Source organism: Stegodyphus dumicola, chromosome 1 (genome assembly GCF_044657685.1).
Source record: "Stegodyphus dumicola isolate Sdum_Otavi_A_Nest chromosome 1, ASM4465768v1".
Lineage (NCBI taxonomy): Eukaryota > Metazoa > Arthropoda > Arachnida > Araneae > Eresidae > Stegodyphus > Stegodyphus dumicola.
Genome location: NC_140768.1, coordinates 224,005,512 through 224,023,720, shown reverse-complemented (window position 1 = coordinate 224,023,720; position 18,209 = coordinate 224,005,512). Strand labels below are relative to the sequence as shown.

General features: G+C 32.9%; 1 long non-coding RNA gene across 1 annotated transcript in view; it reads right to left on the bottom strand.

Annotated features, from left to right (window-relative positions):
- The window catches only part of LOC146999482 (uncharacterized), a 46,617-nt gene extending 29,125 nt beyond the window's left edge, over positions 1-17,492 (bottom strand). Inside the window, exon 1 of the long non-coding RNA XR_015039733.1 lies at positions 17,370-17,492. This is a non-coding gene — a long non-coding RNA (uncharacterized LOC146999482). The remainder of the gene's footprint in view (positions 1-17,369) is intronic.
- Positions 17,493-18,209: the final 717 nt, after the last annotated feature.

Here is an 18,209-nt window from a genome sequence, read left to right as displayed (position 1 = left end):
CCGAATACTCCGCCAGTATTCGCCACCTCCTGTTTTTTATTGCATTCGCCAGTAACAAAAATATACATATTGTTACGAAATTCCCAGCAGCGGTAAGGTAAGTCCCCCGCAAAGCGGGTTTAGGGTTGCCAAAAAATGACAAGGAAATGCAGAGTTCCCAGATTTGGCGCGAAATCGCCCATTTGGCGACAGAATCAGTGATATGCCATAGACAGAGCGAGAACATTCTAGAACGAATTCTTACCCGTTCACCACAGAATGTTCTCAAAGGCAAGCCAAAAGCTATACAAACCCTGCCTGTACGCAGAGTAGCAATGTATCGTCAGTGCATCGTGTGTATATCGTGGAGAGTATCAACAGAACGTCGAGTTCAGTAGTAGTGTCTTGAGTTGCAAGAGCGACCGAACCGAGTCGGGAACTATAATTTAGTGCTTTGCCGTGAAGCTGTCTTCACCATTGTAGCGTGGAGTCTGTATTGCTGATGGTTTCAGCATGTTCAGCAATTTTCGACGACTGTACCGCATCTTTGGAACGGTCCTGGGAAATACTAACGAATAAATTGTGTTTTGATTCTTATCAAGTGTTGTCATTAATCACGCCAAATCCACGAACTCGTAGAACGCAACAACTGGTGTCAGAAGTGGGATTTGAGAATGAATGCCAGTGATCCGCCTGCAGGAGAAAGCCAGGGCAGAAGAAAAGAAGACTTTGACGGACTCCTTAGCATCTGTAAAAGCCGGACTAGAAGAATTGTAAGCCGGATAGATCGAGATGAAGGCTGCGAGGAAACTCGGACTGGAAGAAATGAAAGCAGGCATCGTGGCGTTTAGAGATGAAACTGGAGCCAAAATAAAAGATGTGGAAATGACAGTAGTGGCGTCTGAAGAATCAAGGAACGAAGATGTGAAAGAAGTAGCTGGTGAAATGGCTGAGAAAGATCAAAAGATCAAGAAATGAAACATTTAACAGGATTAAAGAAAAAGAATAAAAACAAGAAGAAATAAAAGACGGGAAAGAAACTTTTGATTCTTGCTTGAAGTAGAAGTGGAATAAATTGAAAATGCGATTGTTAAAGTTCGTAGAAATTGATAGTCGTTTCTTCCAATTACGGAAGTGTTTTAAATTGTGAAATTATTCATGTTTTGGCAACGTCAAATTTGAAAAAAAAAATTGTTTTTGACAAATAACGAAATCTAACTACACATATAATAGTAGTTTATATATGTATTTAGTCTAACAATAAGTAGTTTATATATATGTAGTTAGTCTAACAATAAATATCTAATAAAATTTAAAATCACTTTATTGTTGTGAGCTCCTGATTATATTTAATATCAGTTTATTGCTGTTCTAAAGACTATTTAGTAGTCCATCCAAGGAAGTCGTTGTGTCTGCATCAGATTATTATTTTTTTTCCAGAGTTTATTTCTTTTAAATACAAATGGAAGGAAAGGAGGGGAAAGAAAATTGGAGTCAATTTCTAATTCGATCTATGATCAACAGGAATATTAAATAATTAGATGCAAATTTTTGTGTTTAAAGTTATTACGGATACATTCGAAACGACTGAACAGCTTAAAATATTTTATGCTTTAGTTTTAGTTGCTGGTTGCTGAATTAAAAATGAATAGCTAAATATTTGAATAAGAACAACTAATTATTTAACTGAATGCGGTGGTTTAATAACATTTTTCATTGTGTACTGATTGCTGTTAAAAGTTACAGAAATCTTTGTTAGCAGGAATAATATTCCTATAAAACGTTGAACATGACGTCTCGTCTTCGGCTGATGGCAGGACATTCTCATCCTCGTCGGTTAGACTAATAGACAAGAAAGAATAGAACCCTCATCAAACGGAAACCAGAATAAAAGGAAAACATGTCATTCCATTTGTTGGTCCATATAACGCTCCGGAAGCAAAGAAAATAGATAAAAATAATAGGCGATGGAAAATGGAAAGAGGGAGGGTCTAAAACTAAAGCGAACGATGTGGAAAAAGCAAAACCAACAACGGGAGCTTGCGGGCTATGCAAAAAGGGCCACGTTTGTTGACACAGCGATAACTGGAAGTGGGCAGCTAGCTAAAAGTGACAAATATTGACTCACCACTCACACCATGACAGATCTCCTGCAAAGTTAAATAGCATTTCGTTCGGCTTTTCAGCGCTTTCGTTTCTCAAAACACAAAATTTACTTTTTTCTCTCTCTTTCATCTTTGTTTTATCTCTGAATTTTTTTTTACTTTGTTCTTTTTATTATTATGATTAAATGTTATTCTTTCAGTTTCGCGTTTCCAATCTAAAATGTACCAGGCTATGGTGGAGTGCAGGACAGATGGCGTGGGGAGATTATCTCGGATGATTTTTACCCCTGGGGGCTAATTCCTTCTCCTTGAGGTATTTGCAGAAGTTATCGGGGACGTAGGAATGGTTTTGGGATGCCGGTTTAGTCATTGAGATTCTCGCAGAGAATGATTGGTAAAAATATGCTTTTAGGTATGCTTCTCTTGAAGGGAAGCCTTGTTGCAGATCTGACAGACGAGAATGAGAAGATAGGCCAACAGAGCAGCTTTCATTTCCTCTAATCTCCTGGCTAAATTCTTGGATGTTATTCTTTAATTTTTATTTTAGGGAAATAAATCAACAGTCCGTCCTGAAAAATAGTATTTGTAGCGAAACAAATATAGCATGGTCAAACTAAAAGTAAATGGGAAAAAAGCTCCCAGAATTTCGAGAAAATTACTCTCAATAAGCAAAGAGATCACAGAAATTGGAATAGACTTGCTTAGCAATCAGATGAATATAACGTAAAATGGTGCTAACATAAAACAACACATGTTTACTGTTGACAATTATGGGAGGCACAACTCATGAAAAACGCGTACTAAATTTCTTGCTCAAGATTTTAAGAATGGAAGTGTCTTGGCAAAACCTCCAGCAAAATATAAAATGGAAACCTTAGTGGCAAAATGGCACAAAACGAAATTTGCAGTGAAAGGCAGTTCTCCAGTTCATTGAGAAGGGTAAATTTAATGTCAGAAAAAATTATACGCATTTTTCTCGCCAGTTTACTTTGGCTACCCGATACGTATCGTTTCTTATATCAACAAAACTCGTTTAGTCAGTGTTTATATCGAAATTAAAAAATATAATCAGTTTCAGTTAAATCCGTCAATACAGCTTATTGACTAACGAGTAATTAAGAAAGCATGCCTTTTATGAGGATATAATTAAGCTTAACGCAGACGAAACTGTTAATATCAAAGCTTTCCTGGAACCATCTCTAAATATATTACAGTGTTTCATTAGCAATATTTTTCAACTGTTTGTAACAAAAAATAAATTCGTATTCGTATTCTTCATATTCGTATTTTAATGTAACATTTAAAATGTATATTTTAATTAATTTAAATATCTATAAATTATCGGCAAGAATAAAAATGCTAAAAATCGCATATTTTACGAAACAGTATTTTTATGGTTTTTCATAAAATGCGAAACTTCGATTTTTATAAGTTGTTATTTAAGTAATTGATATAAAAACAACCGATGTATAATTCATTTGAAGGACAAAGCTGAGATCTCTTTCCATTAGGTTAAAAGTTCCGCTTACCTGCATCGACTCCAACCCTGTAAATATAGCAAAAGGGACATTCAGCGCCATCTGTTGCAGAAAAAACATTTTGTCAAAATGCATTATAGTAATTTCTTCGATTCTAGGGTGCACATTTTACTCTATATGAGCACCGTTAAAATACATCGGAATGCAGTGTAGATTAAACAATATCGAAAAAAGACAGGTTATTTTTTCGAATCACTAATTAATCTAGAATAATTAATATTTCCAAATTATTAATGTGGTTTAGTTTACTTTATTATGGCAACACTAGAGCTATCTGCCTAAGGGAAGGAATGCCTTCGTGGATAACTTTCTAAGGGAAACTGGCTCCTATATATGTTACTTATGGGAAAAAACACGAAAATGCCGATGCCTGGATTCAAATTCGGGTTGGAACTACCAGTGTTCAGATTTTTTACCTCTCGGTCGCTGGTGGATCAACTTTTAATATGAATAGGTATTGTAAATGAACCGAAGTCAGTTATTGAAATCTTTTTCTTCTTTCTGTTGATGATTACTAAAATTAAGATGTTCATCTAAAAATCGAAAAAAATAAGGAAATTTTAGTTATTAGTTTTAGTTTGAACCGTCTCTGATTAATATTATTTAAATATCTCACTACATAAATTCATTTATTTTATTACTAATATAAATATATCTCTAATAAATATATCTCTAATAAATACTCTCTAAATATCCATTTCACTAGACCAGAAATATCAATCAATGTGTAAGCCCTAAAACTTTGATTGTAAAATCGTCGACTCTAATTTTGTTTTTCAAAAATTCATTTCCTCTTCATTTCAATTGAAATTTAATCAAGCTGTTTGTTCTAAGCGCTGAATCGACACCACGAGTATACCTCACCATCAAACAAACAGACTTATAATTAAAGCAATTTAAGTTTATTCTACATCAGCACTTACAAGTGATTAAATTAAAATATATAAAATGATCTTATCAGACAACCTAGATCTGGTGTTAAGACAAAGCTTCCTTTTACGAAGGACATAAATTTAACAATTTAAATCTAACTTACGCAAAGACCACAAGACTACGTAGACCGTGCTAGAGTTTGGAACGCATTCTTACCGAGTAAGGTCTTATATTGGTTTAACGTTCTCCCGGAAAGAACAAATGGATGTTTCCCATCAAGATGGCCCAAACTTTGCACAGCCAGATTCCTCGCTTGAAATGCATAAAAAAACCCCACCCCACAAAGATCTGTATCTGTACGACCCATAGTTTTCAAGATAAATGCAAGAGAAAAGTACGACGTCATACCCTGCGCAATAAAAAAAATAAAAAAAATAAAAAAAAAAAAAACTTTATTGGAGATATGAGTACCGGTGTTTGCATCTTTTTAGATGTTCAAAATGTCTACGACACATATCGAGGCTTATACACGGGTGCCGTAGAATGGCTGACTACGCCCGTTACAGCAGCGGCACAGTTTCTTTTACAGGATATGATGTCATATCCTGCGCAAGAAAAAAGTAAGTTTAATCCAAACATGAATGTAGATATTCGCACATGTTTGTGTAGCAAGGCGTCCAAAATGTCCTACGCGGACATCGGAGCTTGAGTGCGAATGGCTCACTGCACACGTTACTGCAACGTGGTATCCACCAAAGTACACACAGCATGAAGACGAGAATAAGTCACCTTCTGTAGTAACTAGGTCGCAATAGGAAGAAATCCAAAGGTGTCAGATCTGGCGATAGTGACGGTCATAAAACCGGACACCCACTTCCAGGAAGCTTCATCACATTGGAATCATAAGGCGTACTGCCGCTAAGAACATGTCATCTAGGAAATCGTTTCTTCTTTCTGTTGTTAAATACGATGCGCCCGAGCATGCCTCGATATGTGCGGTGGATGATCTTCGTGGATATATGCATTGAACACCTTCCTATGTAAACATTCAAATACAGCTGTTCTTGTTTCCAATAAAGCTTTTGTATGCGCTGAATAAACTCTCACACTCCTATTCGTAAGATTTATAATAAAACTACTTGCCACTCTAAATCTATATAAATTCTGGAATGATCAGAACACGAAACGAAGAGAAGAAGGTAAGAAAAAAGGTAAATTAAAATCTAAACATAAGCACCACAGCGTTTCATAAAGACGAATTTTAGGAACAGTGAAAACATGTTGCCATGTATGTTTTGCGTGTTTTATGTTTGCACCAGGAGCAAATGTATAGGACTGAACGCTAGGAATAAAGAATTCAGCGTATACTAATTAATACACTACCATTAGTTAATAACTCTGTAAAAAATTACTAAATGCATTATGGCCTAAAAATGAATACAAAATGTGTGCGTCATGGCCGTAAAATGACTACATTGTACTTTCGCTTTATATGATAATGCTAGATATTTTTTTATGTAATGAAAATATAGAAATAAATCTATATAAACAAAGGCAGAATGCATCCTGATTGAAATCTCAGTCATTCAGAAAAACATGTACAGCAAGAACAGAATTCTATTTTTCATTGACTTTTTTTAGATTTAAGATGTTCCCTAGTATGAGCAGTATAAGAAGAATATTCATACTGTTTTATACATCGCAGTGACTAATTTTCCATTATGAATTTATAGCGATTCTTCGACTGTTAAAGCATCAAAACACTGTATTGTTAATACCGAAAGAGAATATCAAAGACAAAAAATAAGACTTTAAATAAGAGGATTTGGAAAGTTAAGGCAGAGGAATACTTTTATTTAAGGTTGAATGTTAAAATTGGGGAGATTTTGATTAACTCATAGAAATTTTCGTGAAATAATAAGTTCGCATACTTAAATTTATCTTTCATCAAAAATTCTTTTAACTGCAGTGAATCACATATGGGTATACTTTTACTTTTATTCTCTGTCATAAAATTTATAAATTATGAGATTGTGTATATCAGTAGATTATGCAAAACAGATGGTGGACAGATGGTTTGGAGAAACTATCTGACATTTGATAACACAGAATCGAAGCGAAATAAAAAGAGAACAAACACGAAATAGAGTTAGCATTGAATTTATCTAAAAACAATGTCTTTGCTAACATAGTTATGAGTATGCCATATGTTTAACATTAAAAACAAAAGTAGCATCACAAGCGGAAATAGAACCATGTGATTCTTTAAATTTTATAGTCAACAGAAAGTTGAAAAAGTTTCAAAGCAAATATATAAAAATACCAAAAATATGTAAATTTAAATAATTGCTTTATAATTACGTGTACATACGTTTTAAAGCATATTAGAGTTTTGCTTCATAATATAATTTCTCGAATATAAAAATTAATATTTGAATAAAAATTAATTTAATAAGTGATTTTAATACTAAAAATCTGATGTGTACACCACATGACTTCCTTGTACGGAATATTAAATTATACGCATTTTTCTTGCATTTCATTTAAACTTATTGGATTGAATTAAATCTACTTCGCCGACAGCGCATAATCCACAACAGAATAAATGCATTCTTTAAAATTCACTCTATTTGTTTACCATAGCGACACTCTGGCGCTAGGTTCACTTAACAGTATTATATTTCGTTCATATTATAACTCAGAATGCACAAAATTTATAGCATTTAAAGAATTATCTAATCGTTGCTACATGTAATTAAAGATAAATCTAGAACGATATAAAAGAAATTAAGCAAACAGAACAAAAAAGAAAGTTTTTCACAGACGATTGAGTAATTCTCATTCAATTAATTCAGTTCTCACTTCGCGACAAGGAAAAATACATAAAAACTCAAAATGTCTATTAAAAATTACTAATTATTAAAAATTAAGTAAATCTTAAACTCTTATTTCCTCGAAAAAATACCAGAAAGGATTAAGCATGATTTAATTCGCAATAATAAATGAAAGCGTTATCTTCGTTGTTGCGAAGCTACGTTTCTCTAGAGTGGCAACAAATCCACTACTCTGCTGTTTCAAATGTAAACAAGCAATGGCCGCCATCAAAAAAAAATTATTAGGCTTAGTGGCACTTAAACAACTTTTAAATTCTTGATAATACTAAAAATATTGCATACTGATTTACTAAAGGCATAAAAACCTTAACCAGAAGATAAGAACAACATAATTCAATTATTTTTAAAGCAAAAAAATGCACAATTTACAAACATATAAGAGTAAAGAAATTGAGATCACTGAGCCGGGTAACAGAGTGGATATATTTATAAATATATTTATATACGTTTGGTGCGGACGATTGCAACTAAAATACGAGGTGCACATCTACATGTTATAGTTGTCCTATATACAAAATTTCAACGTTCTGAGGCTACTCGTTTTTGAGTTATGCGAGATACGTACGTACGTACGTACATACGTTCGTACAGACGTCACGAAAAATTCTCTCCAGAATTCATTTTAAAGCAGTTTTATAATTTTTGGAGGAAACGAGTCTTTTATTCTGTCCTTACGTACAGATATCACGCAAAAACATCGTTAAATTGCATTCGAAAGCGGTCAAAATAAATATATTCGTTGAAATATGCTGCCTGAAACTTTTCGCGATTACAATACTTCCTTTTTACTTCTTACAAGGAAGTAAAAATGGATACATTTCAAGAAAATGTGAACTTCGCTTTTTAGAGGCCTACAAGAAATGTGTCGAAGTTAAGGTTTGCAAATATTGTTCGGGAATGTTGTGCTAAATTTTAATGCCAGATATAATAAAATGAAAAAAACAGCTGAAGAATGTTTAAAACCAATTTAACCCCAATAATTCGAATTTTATTCATTTTCTAAATTTTTCAAATATGATATATGGGAAAAAATCTTATTTAAAATTTTAGAAATCATAAACAAATATAAACCTCATAAGCTTTACGGATTCAAAAACAGTTATTTGTTTTGAAAACATATTTCACAGGGGGGGGAATTGCCTTCCATCCGATTTGCAACCACTAACCGTAATATTTCCCTTCACCGTTAATCGGCCGCTTTAGGCACAAAATCTTCACCCTTGCCTATTCCGACGTTCCACATAACGACACACGGTAAACGACCCGCAAATGCCATCAAAAAGGTCAGCGAAGTCAAAAATGTATTTGCATACCATTCTGGAATTCAACGTTTGACAAATATCCTAGCTTTCAAGTATCGAAAAAATCTACTTTATATAATATGACGGACGCGAACGCAAGAGAAAGAGCTGACTGCTGCCTCTCCAAAATAACAAGCAACTGCCGCCATTTCTGTCCACAGAATAACGCATTTTTTACACCAGGATAGTTGCTTTAGAGAATTTGAAAATTTAAGCCTTTATATGCTATAGATCAATACAAAAGACCAAAAAAAGAGAGCTGATAAAAATTTATAAGTAAAAATATATAAGCAAAATGTATGACATTCATAAAAATGCAAACAGTAGTATTTTACAAGGCCACACAATTTCTAAAACTCGTAATTTTGTTATATTAAGTTTGCTTCCTTTAATGAAATACGTCTAAATTTTGATTAAGTTCTTTTGAACTAATTAATATGTAATTTATCTCTGTAATATGTGACTCATATAGTCATAGTTAATTCACCTCTGTAGTTAATTCATGGTTTACTGTCAAAAGTCTAAATGAGGCAAAATATAAACTTAGATTGTTGATTTGATAAAAGAGAAATTATCATTTTGAGAGATTTTGATATGTTTGCCTCTTCTACAAAGATTGAAATATACCCTATGTTTTATAGACAGGAAATACGTCACTAATATAAACGAAATTAAATAAGTGAATAATGGGAAAGAATTACAATCGCAAGTCATTTATTGAACTAGATAAAATTCAAATTATTAAAAAGTAAAATAATGCTAATAGTCGAAAAAACAGATTAGAATCAAAACAGTGTGATATAAAACTTTTTTACAAAACCAGTATTGATCTAAGAGGGAATTTTGTCTAGTTTAAAATTCGAAATTAATTCCAAGACTAACCATTCACAAAAATATTCGCATTACAAAATGATCTTCCGCAAAATTTTAGCAAATAAATTTAAATTGTCAAGTTATAAAAGGGAATATTGCATGTTAAACAGAAGTTTCTGCTATTTGTTCCTTAAAATAAACTATATAGCCATGAGGAAAAAACGAGCAAAATACTTGGCTAAAATTCGAAGATTTCTTCTAGCATTTCCTAGTTCCAGCCAAAAACTGTGACAAGTAATTGTAAAACTTAATTGTGAAAACTGAATGTGAGATAAATTAATAAGAGCTGCAGTTTAAAAAATAATGCGAATGACATAAATTTTACAGTTCAGGAAATTTGTAAATTAGAATAATTAATTTATTGCCAAGCATTAATGAAATTTATTTGACATATAGTCATTTAGATCAAAAAGTGTACATCTATAATAAAACATAAGAATAATTAAAAACATTCTATTAAGTTTGAATCTCACTAAATTCTGCTATACGAAAAATCTGTATTTCAGTTCAGAATTGAAGCTTTTCGGATTTTTTACTAATTTAATTTTCTTCCATCGCACACGCAACAAGGTTTTCTATAAAAATTTAAAATTACTATAAGATTTTTTGATAATGCCATAAATCGGAGATTCGCTGCAATACATAAAATTTATAATTTTATCAGTGTTTTGTTTTCCTGATAAAAATTTATTCATATTTCTGTGTTATTTAAAATTAGAATTAAACAATATTTTGTTTTATCTGTAAGTTATGATAGTATTGTAATGTAACACATCTAAATAATTATTTCGTTATTTATCTATTTATTTTAAAACAATGATCTCTTAAAATCATTTATTAACATGTACGTCTTGGAAGGCATGTAGTTTGTAATGTTTGTTCATCATGCATAACACACACATATATATATGTCATGTTTTACTGCCTAGATGAAGGAATCCTTTGGTATTTTAATTTCTGGCCTCTGAAGATATTTATTCTATAGTTGGAAGGATGAATACATAAACAAAAATCTTTCAGATATGGTCGTTTCTAAGCATAATTTTATTGGAGGATAATTAGCATCAGATAATTTTCCTGTAGATAAGATATTTTTCAATCATAGTTTAATGCAATAATTTGCATGTACACGAATTTTAAAGTACTACGTCATCTTGAGCAAGTAAGCAGTAGTGTGAATTGGGAGCGTCTTGTCAGGAGGAAAGCGTAAGCGAAAAAAGGACGCCGCAATTCAAAGGAGGAATGGAGGGAGCCAAAGGTTTCAGTTCAAGTTAAAAATGTTTTGGTTTACAATTATTTTGATTAGACAAGAGATATCTGCCTTAAGTGTTACGCAACATGGAAAGATCTGAATTTGGGAGAATTTAGGGGGAGCATAAAATCTAGAATCGTTAATTTTAAGGTCGGTATGTATTTTTAAAGCAGCTATCGTATTTTGTTATATTTTACACACACACACACATACATGTATATATATGCAAGGTAAGGAAACTGACTGAATTAATTTTCATTTTCTAATTACCAGCAATAAAAGAATCATTAGTTTAAAATCTCCCAGCTCTAGCAATAATTGCCATTTTAATGTAGGGTTTTTAGCAGTTTTTAATCTTTAAGATTGAGCTTCACTCTTATATAATAATATTTATGAGACTTATTAGCTCGTTTTCATATTTAAAAAGAATGATGCTTTAGATTTTTGTGCACTGTTTATCTAGTTTTTTGTTTTTATGCAAATTATATTTTTGTAAATTTTGTAAAATTTTTTTAACATTTTCCTTTAGTTTGATTATGAATTTACTTTTTCTATGCAAGTAATAGTAGGTTCCCAAACAGAACGTCGGGGTAGTTCTTGTGAATATGGAACTATCTAAAATATTATTTTTCATATTATTTCACAATTCAAAGCAATTAATTAACAGCGTTTTGAGTTGCATAGTGGTACGAAGAACGAAACATGTGTTCGGGACTCATTAACCATCCGGGTTTAATGCTTTAAATACTAACCCCTCGGAAAGTTCTATTTGAAGTACTAAACAGAGAGAGAGAGAGAGAGAGAACGGAGAACGTGGGCACTATCCCCTTAACAAACGGTTAATTAATATAGCACCCCTTCAAAATACATAATGCCGCCTGAAAGGTATTCAACGTGCACGACAAGACATACAAAATAACATGTTACAGAGTTACAGATTAATATTCAAGATAATTACTGGTACATTACTGATACAAATATGACAGATGCAGAACTGATAAAAGGCTGATATAATACTGATATTAACACTGATTAATACTGCTACAGTACTTATTCATTGATATAACACTGAATATTATTACTGATTAAATGGGAATGATTTTGAACAAGTTGGTAAATAAGTCCACGAAATAATACGTTACAGAGACTCAAAATATTGCGAATTAAAATATCACAGATGAATGTTCTACTGTTACATTACTTGTACTATTGTACTATCTATAGCATCTTTACTTGTACTATCTATAGCACCCCTTCAAAATACATAATGCCACCTGAAAGGTAATCAACGTGCACGAGAAGATAGATGAATAATAGTTTTTATTTGATTCTCCATCTCCAGTTAATACATTTTTTTTCTTTTTTTTTCTAACTTTAACTGACCTTTTGCAAAAAAAAAAAAAAAAAAAAAAAAATTCCAGCTTTAACTTATAATTACCAATCAGCATAAGACAATTAATGCCCTACGCAAAGTTTTCCTAAGATAGGATAATCTTTTTTAAAAAATACAGGAAAATTTTTTATGATGGTTTACATACATGAGTGTTGATTATCCTGCATAAAGAAAGGTAGTAAATACGTTAAATAAGTTCTGAATTTTACATTTGTGTTCACTTTATTGGTTAAAATAAATTTTAAAAAACCGCTGAAAATGGTAAAACACATATGGACAAACATGGAGGTGACGCTGGATTGATAAACGCTTTCCCAGATTGGAGTGGTGAATAAATGGTGTTGGCTAGCGCGGAATGCGAAAAGGGAAAAATCTACATGTCCGGCATCAGAAATGAGGGAATTTTTCCCTCTCAGAATAAATGGAGGTTAAAGCTGTCGTAAATGATGGAAGTTACAATTACGCATCCTGGTGTGCTGACGATTTGGGTTCCTCCAGGACTGATGGTTCATCCATCGCTTCGAGATGCTCACAAGTCATCTGTGAAACGCTACGAGATGGGGAGAGAGAATAACTGTCGTTACTGGATGCCAATAAGAGCTGACGGCGTTGCGGTAAAGAATGAGAAACATATATTACAACAGCTAAAAATATTACAACGGTGATTTCTAATCTCCCGTACTTATTAGAATCAGGCATTCATAATTACTTACCATGGATAAACATGTAACAGAATTCTTATGTGTATGTTTTTTCCAAATACTTTTACTTAAGATAACTTACTGCAGACATTCATATAAAATAAAGCGGATTAAAACCAAGGAAATATGTAATCAACAATTTTTGTTTTTAAATCCAATGGGGAATGAGCACATATAGTGTTAATACCTTAATTTTCGATCAGCTAATAGAACAGTTTTATATCCGAGTGAATTTATTGATGAGACTAAGCTGAATGACATTAAAAAAAGCTGATGGGGACACCATATGACATCCTTGTACGGCCAATTAAATAATACGCAATTTTTGCTGCAATTTGTTTAAACATATTATCTAGAATGTCATTAGAAATTTATTTCTTTTTCAGTCAATTCATTTCTCACTTCGCGGCAAGGCAAGAATACATGAAAACTCAAAGCATGTTCATGAAAAACTGTGAAATACAGAAAAACCTAAAGTACCAAATACAGTAAAAATAGTTCAAAAAATTTTTTTTGCAATTAAAATTAAATTTTTTGCTCAAAAAGAAGCAATTCGGCTAGCGGACAGGAAAAAAAAATTCGATGCACAAAATTGAAAATTAAATTTTGTTCCCTCTGGCTAAAATGTCACTGAAATTGGCGAACCAACTGACTTAATTCACTATTCTGCTAAGAGTTTCAAATAAAAACAAATGGCGGTCTCATTAGTCTTAACTCGCCATAGTTTAACTTTAAAATTGTTGATAATTCTATAACTAATGCATGTAGATTAACTAAAGGCATAGAACCCTTAACCGGAACAAAAGGGCAACATAATTTAATCACTTTTAAAGCAAAAAATACCTAATTTGGCAATATATAAGATTGAAAAAAACTAAGTTCACCAAGTCGGGTAATAAGTTCGAATATATATGTTTGATGTGGCTGATTCAGCAGCTCAGGAGGTCGCAATTATCAAACGGGTGGTATTTGGTAGGGATTGTCGTGCAGTAAAAATATACCTGAAGTCAGAATTCCTTTTTGTTTTCTCCTGATCGTAGGGCGACTGATTTTGGAGATCCGCATAAAAAGTGCTGTCAGTGTTATTCTTTCATGTAATATTCTTGTATTACCTTATTTGCATTCCAAATGAGAATGAATATGACTTATGATTATTAATATTTGTGTGCCAGTTGGGTGGTTAGCGATATGGCCGCATTCCTTGTCGATCCATTAGAATTCCACTGGAATAGGTACAGCCCCATTCCTTGCTCGATCTTTTTATTTCAAGTTGGTGACAGTGGTTCATATTTCATCTCCAGTAACAATTCTATTCAGGAATCCATTATCTTCGACCTGGAAACGACGCATAAGCTTCTTACAGGTATCTACGAGATAGTCTCAAGATTCACCAATCAACTGACTATCCATTTCGTCAATCAACCTGCCATCGATTTCGGCGTCACTCTTTTTAATCGCAGCACGTTCTGAGCGGTACAGTATGCTGAACTTGCATTAATACTAAAAATTGATGGCTATATTGTTCACAGTAATACGCTTCTTTTATCTTCACAAGAACTTCCACTTCCCGATGCTTTTGTTCGCCAATGCGCGGTGTGCCTAGTCCGGTCGCGAGATGTCCTCCGCAGAAATGTGGCTACTTTTAAATTTTTTACATAGTCGTGCTGCAGAGACGTACGCACTAATCATCACATTGTATGTTCATTATGACGTGACTTGCAACTAGTTAATACCTTCACTATTCACAAAACGCATCACGGATCGCTATCTAACGCAATGCATGCCTACAACGGGGTGATGACTAATGCCTTTTTCAGTATTGCAGCATCATGTTGACCCCTTGTAGAGTCATTAGAATTGTAGTAGCAGAAAACATGAAAAATTGGCAATGCTTTAGCTGGGACTTGAATTCCGGATCATCCGAATGCTAGCTGGACGTGATTTCCAGTTACAGCACGAAGGCACGCTTTTCTCTTCGAAAATCTCTCTTCGATGCTATTATGATACGGCGGGAGAAACTACCTTGCGCTCTCCGCCACTTAAAGGGAGACTGAGCTAGTGGAGACACAATTGCCAACTACTGGCGGTAACGAATTATGGCTCATGACATTTTAGTTCAAACGCCCCTGCAGAAAGATTTTTCGGAACAGGAAATATGAAAAATGGGCAGTGAGACTCAAATTACGTACCTTCCGATTGCTGGCCAGACGTGCTTTCCAATTACACACATTGCACACCAAAGATGAACAATAAGGAGGGTGAAAATACTTTACAACCTGCTGGCCATTCTTTGAACACAAAAATGATCCTTGTCCGAATGCAAATCAATCGCACATAGTTTCGGAATTTTATTGCACGTTTAAGGCTTCTATTTGAAAATCTACGTAGGTTCATCTTCTTTAATTATATTTAAAGCTAAATTTCTTCTTAAAGCTAATTTAGTTTAGAATAATCATTATTGTAAAAGCAGTTCCATGGATTACATATTCTTATTAAGAACATAATCAAGTTTCTTTAAATCTAATTTGTAATCTTAAAATCTTTATTGACAAAAAGACCTTATCATAAAATATTACTTTTTATTAACTTCTGTCGGTTAGTAATGGATAAGTGATTTTCTAATGGAGGTATTTAAAAGATAATATTCGATCGAAAGTGTCATAAATTTTACCTCAAAGATGAGATATTATGGAAAAGAACAAGAACACAATAAAAATCGTATAGTTAATTCATATAAAGAATATGATAAATTTTCCTGTTAAAATCAACTGAGGATCAAAGCCCGGAGGTTCGCTTATTTATCGCTACTACTGGATAATATGCCAATTAAATGACTGAAATATCCACTGCTCTTAAAATAATTTATGTATTAAAATTTATCTCAGTATAAGTGTACGTATTTATGCATATCACAGGCTTACAGTTCGCTTAAAACGAATTGTTAATATTCTCAAGCAAAACATTACAGACATCTGTTGAAAAGTGTGTGCCCACTTTTTTTACTACAGTTAAACTAAGAATTTTAAAAGATACTAAAATCTCTTTCGTTGATGGTATCATGAACCACATCTGTTAAATAATAGCGTAATCTGCCCTATTCATTGATGTAGAAGACCCTCGACAAGATTCCTGAACTCTTTTCTGGACCGGTGACTATCTGACCAAAAGCATGAGTAGATATATACCGGTGTTAGGCAGTGCAATACTTGTAAAAGAACATGTTAATACAATATAACGTAATAATGAAAAGTCTGCTACAGAATACATCAGTGTTAACATCATCATTTGTTGGTATTTTTCTTGCGACTAATCTTGCTTGTCTTGCATCAGAATATGCCCACGAAATTCATCGCAACAAGGAGTGCGAGATTACGCCTGTCGTTGGCAAGAGCCTTACCATACGAGAGGACTTTTGGCTCCTCATACATTTAAAGTACTCTCATGCCACAAAGACCCTATACGTTTACAAACATCCATGCCTTCTATGAGATTCGAACGCTGGCCCTTCTGGACGGTAGTCAAAGTCATTAACCTACTATTCCGTTTAGGCGGCTCATCATTTGATTATATCTTTAGTCTACTTTCATACGTTTAAAAAAACAATTTTTATTTATTTATTATAATAACTTATATATTTTTATCTTATTCTTTTGGCGTGTGTAATAACCATCATAACAACAACACAAACTTGAAAAAGGGATCAAGTTTGGGAGAAACAACATTCGGTGTAGTCGGATCACCGACAAAAGAGTTGACATCTAAGGGATGGAAAGTTTCACAGCAGTTCCCTTAATCATATCTGTAGGAATGTACAACATTCTTCACTTCATTTAAAAAACAATTTATTACTTTGTTTCTTACCCGATTTCTAATTTGGCAAGTTGAATATGCAAAGTTCTTCATTTCATTAAAAAAAAAAAAAAACAATTTATTACTTTCTTTGTTATCGGATTTCTAATTTGGCAAGTTTTAATTGTCAAAAAATTACGTTCAAAAATTTGACTTCTTCATTTAGAAATTAACTTGCCAAGTTAAAATCCGATACCAAAGAAAGTAATAAACTATTTTTTTAATGAAATGGAGATCGTTGCACATTCCTACATCTATGATTAAAGAAACTGCTAGGGAACTTGCCTTCCATTAGATCTCAACTCTTGTTGGTGATACCGAACGTTATTTATCCCGAACTTGGCCCCCTTTTCACAATTATGTTGTTATTATGATATCATTAATTTTTGAAAAGCTAAATTAAAGTTTAAGTTCTTATTTAGACATTTAAATAAAAAAGCGTCTAAACATATACATGACCTTCAATTATTTTTTTGTTCTTATGCTGCATTTTTTTTTTGAAGTTTTAGATTTTTAAAGGAACGTAAAAATGTAAACAATAAATTTAAACAGTTATTTTTAATTATTAAAAAATATAAATGTTCAGATATTGTTTTAAAGTATAGACTCACGTTTCCTTCTTTTTGTGTTGTTTTATTTGCATCTGGCATCTGTTTCGTACTTAAATTTGAGTTACTGAACGGCAAGCTCTTATCTTTTGAAAACCTGTTTACATTCTTTTCGCGATATCGCTGTAGTTAGGTCCAAACCCACTACCAAAATGAGCAAATAGCCAGTCCTTCACTCTACCTTTGCGCTATCATTTTATCTATTATAAATAGATTTTTATTCTTCACTTTCAGAAAAGTTGATTAGCATCTGAGTGGCGTGAAACACGTGATCGGTGCAACGCCATTTATGGTGACGTTGTCAAATGCTCATTATGAGTATTATTTGGTTTAACCTCCATAATAATGCAGTTTTTTGAAGTTTTAGATTTTTTCCTTTTTATATGCCTAATAATCTACCTTGATGCCTAATTTCAAGTATCTAAGTCATTTAAAAGTAGTATAGATTTTTGATGAGTGATCAAAATGACACTTTTTAGACCTTAACAAGTCCATAACTATAAGAGGTAGATTAATGAAATACTGGATTCTAGGTGCTCAAGGGAACTCTATTAGGCGTACAAAATTTCAAGTTTGTAGGTCTAATAGTTTTTGAGTATTGGGCTTGTCGATAGTACCTTTTAATGGTTTGTGTAAGATACACATAGCCGGTGTCTCGCTGTTTTCTTTTCCGTCTGTTCCGAACTTAGCTGACATACTGCTGTGAGTCTAAATTTCTTATTACGTACTAACGATGGTATTAATGGTGTTATTGCAGCTCTCAAAAGTTGTAAACTATTAAAACCTCAACTCTATCTTTCACAAACCAAGAACATTGGTTTTGTGAAAAATGGTAACAAGAGG